Raw genomic sequence first — 3,806 nt, 5'->3', positions numbered from 1 at the left:
GCCTCCCAAAGTGCTGGGATTACAGGCGTGAGCCACCACACCTGGCCCCGAGATTAACTATTAAATGTGGATTTCTTTGGTATGCATTAATTGCTAAGGCTAAGGAAACAGAATGTTGTCTGAATCCAATATTCACTCTAAGCATAGCAGGAGCTTGCCTAGAGGTGAGTTCTCGGATTTTGATACTTTAGTAAAATTGCTACTGGGACTAGGAGATAGTTTAAAAACTTTAGTATATGAAACATACTTATTTTGCTTCTCTGGCCTTCTAGGCAATTGCAATTTTATGGTGAAAACAGAGTAAAAATACATCTTAAACTATTCATACCACAAAAGATCAAATTAAAAACCTTCCTGATTAACAGAGTACTAGGGAGAGTGATGTATTTTCTAGCTTAGTAAACAGATTTTAAGAGAAATATAACAGCTATTTTCTAACCAGACCAAATAGCACAAAATTAGGCAAAGCATAGGTCAGGACGTGTATGGGAGAGCTTTTATATGTGGGAAATGCCATTGGGTTTTATTGGGCCCACTTTAATAATAAAAATAACTTCTGTATGTTAAACGCTTACTATTTTCCAACTATACTCAGTGCTTTACATACTTTATCTCGTTGGTCCTCATCAATCTATAAGAGGGATAGTATTAGGCCCATTTCACAAAAGAGGAAATTGTAGTTCAAGGTCAGGAAATAATTTGTTCAAGTTACATAGTAAGTAGAAGAGCAGAGGTTTTTTTTTTTTTTTTTTTTTTTTTCTTGAGACGGAGTCTCACCCTGTAACCCAGGCTGGAGTGCAGTGGCACGATCTTGGCTCACTACAACCTCTGCCACCCAGTTTCAAGTGATTCTTCTACCTCAACCTCCTGAGTAGCTGGAATTACAGGTGACTGCCACTGTGTCCAACTAATTTTTTTTTTTTTTTTTTTTTTTTTGAGACAGAGTTTCACTCTTGGTGCCCAGGCTGGAGTGCAGTGGTGCAATCTCGGCTCACTGCAACCTTCGCCTCCTGGATTCAAGCAATTCTTCTGCCTCAACCAGGGTTTCACCATCTTGGCCTGATTGATCTTGAACTCCTGACCTCCTGATTCACCTGCCTGGGCCTCCCAAAGTGCTGGGATTACAGGTGTGAGCCCGGCCAAGAGCGAGGATTTTTAAAAGTCCATACTCTTAACTAATTGCTCTCCAAATTAAAAAAAAAAAGTATTTATTATATTCTAGATACATTTGCTCAGTGCTTTCAATGTATTTTTCATTTAATCCTTAAAAAGCTTTGAGGCCGGGCGCGGTGGCTCAAGCCTGTAATCCCAGCACTTTGGGAGGCCGAGACGGGCGGATCACAAGGTCAGGAGATCGAGACCATCCTGGCTAATACGGTGAAACCCCGTCTCTACTAAAAAATACAAAAAACTAGCCGGGCGAGGTGGTGGGCGCCTGTAGTCCCAGCTACTCGGGAGGTTGAGACAGGAGAATGGCATAAACCCGGGAGGCGGAGCTTGCAGTGAGCTGAGATCCGGCCACTGCACTCCAGCCTAGGTGACAGAGCGAGACTCCGTCTCAAAAAAAAAAAAAAAAAAAACTTTGAGATGGATATTATTAGTCTGATATTGTAGACAAGGAAACTGAATCCTGGTAAGGTTAGGGGACTATCCTAAGTTCTTACAGCTAGTAAGTGTTGGAGCTGGAATTTGAATGCAGCCTTGTCTTGTTCCAGAGCCTCTCCCCCACACACTTTTAAACCACCAAAATATAATGTCCAATGAAAATGGATTTTGAAGTTTCAGAGGTAGATTGTGACTACGTAAGTCAAACTGGAAAATAAAAGTCTTGATACTGTATTGTCATTGCCTGCTAAAGTAATTTAAGTCAAACATCTTCTCATTCAGATTTTCCTAATGTTTATTTCCTTTGCTGGAATTTGAGTTCAGATGTGATTAAGTTAATAAAGTATAAGTTACACAATAGAGAGAGCTAAGCTTTATCTCTGAAAGCAGGGTTTCTCAACCTCAGCTTTATTGAGGTTTAGGGCTAGATAATTATTTGTAGTCCTGTACATTAGGATGTTTGGCAGCCTTTATCAGCTAGATACTAGTAGTAAACCCTCTGTTCTTCAGTTGTGACAACCAAAAATTTCTTCAAACAACGCCAAATGGTCCAGGTGTAGTGGCAGGTGCCTATAGTTCTAGCTACCCAGGAGGCCAAGGTGGGAGGATTGCTTGAGCACAGGAGTTCAAGGCTGCAATGAGCTATGATCATATCACTGCACTCCAGCCTGGGTGACAGAGTAGGACCTTATCTCTTAAAAGGAAAAAAATTGCTGAATGTCCCTGTGAGGGTGGGATCGGGGCGAAATTGTTCTTGTTTGGGAACTACTGTCCAAGGTGACTTTTTGGCATAACAGTGGGTTGGGACTGTATAAAGATGTAAGGTGTTAACGTCTAATTTGGCTTAGTACGTGACTTTTTTTTCTTATTGTTTATAATTAAAACAAAATAGAGATGCTCTTGAGTAGGGAGAGCTCTTGGTTTATTCTGCCCATGGTTTAAATTAAAGACAAATAGAGAGGAAAGCACCAGCCATGGTGGCGACAAGTCCCTTGTGGCAACAGAGAAGAATCAGTTGGACCTCAGGGGAGCTTGGATGGTCATGACCTTTACCTTGTACTCACTGCTGCAGGCAGCCCTGCTCTGTGTCAGCGCCATCACCATGCTGCACAAGGAGAGATTCCTCAAGAACATTGGCTGGAGAATAGACCAGAGAATTGGTGGATTCGGGGAGGAGCCAGGAATTAAATCTCAGCTAATGAACCATATTCAATCTGTAACAACTGTAATGAGAATGCCATTGATGATAGTAAACTCAATTGCAACTGTGTTACTTTTATTATTTGGATGAACATCAGTGGAGGAAATAGAGACTCAGAAGAGATGCTAGCAGAAGTTATTATTTAGGTCATTATTGGAGTAAAGGCTGAGACGCGAGGATCACTTGAGCCTGGGAGGCTCAGTAAGTAAGTAAGTAAGTAAGTAAGAAAGACTGCAGTAAGACTGCAGTAAGCCGAGATCGGGCCACTGCACAGCAACCTGGGTGACAAAGTGAGACCCTATTTCAAAAAAAAAAAAAAAAAGAGAAAAAAAAATCAGATCATGAGAGGCAGTAACTCTCCAGGACTGGAATATTTGCTCACTCTTAATAGTAGCTCACTCTGTGCTGAGATTGTTAAAAGAGCGCGTAAGTCTGTTGCTTCTGTTTTTAAAGGTATTTTTCTATCTCTCATTTCTCAGGGATGAATTTTTTTAAAATGTTTTGAAGTTCTTTGAGACTTAGCCACGATGTGAGTGCTTATCCCTAGATAAAATTTAAAGGATTTAAAAAAAGTAATTGCTACATGTAAAATGATAAATAGGTAATTTGAGTAATTTTCTTTTGAACCACTTGATTAATTATTTTGTTTGTATATTGTTTCAGCTATGAATTATTCAAATTTATAGACACTATTGAGGAGTAATACTCTCTGATATATCAAGGAGAACTGTGTTAGTCTCATGATGATTTTGTTTTACTTTTTTAATGCATTTATTATTTTATTAATTGGCCTAAATGATGAGACCAGACCAGTATCTACATATTTTCATTTTTAGAAAAATCTAAAAAGGTCTACCCTTTTTACAATGATGACTTAAAAAAAAAAAGCAGCATAAATATTAGCCTGCAAGAGCAGTTCTAAACAACCACAATTAAACTATACTACACAAGAAGACTGTTGTGAAGCATTTACCTCCACCAAAATCATTCCAGTTCCATT

The 3,806-nt window shown here is 39.4% G+C and overlaps 1 pseudogene; it reads left to right on the top strand.

Moving 5' to 3' along the window:
* The first annotated feature begins 2,647 nt into the window (after positions 1 to 2,647).
* On the top strand, positions 2,648 to 3,105 carry LOC105502264 (annotated as a pseudogene).
* The last annotated feature ends 701 nt before the right edge of the window (positions 3,106 to 3,806 follow it).

The sequence above is a fragment of the Colobus angolensis genome, unplaced genomic scaffold, assembly GCF_000951035.1.
Source record: "Colobus angolensis palliatus isolate OR3802 unplaced genomic scaffold, Cang.pa_1.0 Scaffold79, whole genome shotgun sequence".
NCBI classification, from domain to species: Eukaryota; Metazoa; Chordata; class Mammalia; order Primates; family Cercopithecidae; genus Colobus; species Colobus angolensis.
This window is presented reverse-complemented; position numbering and strand designations above follow the sequence as displayed.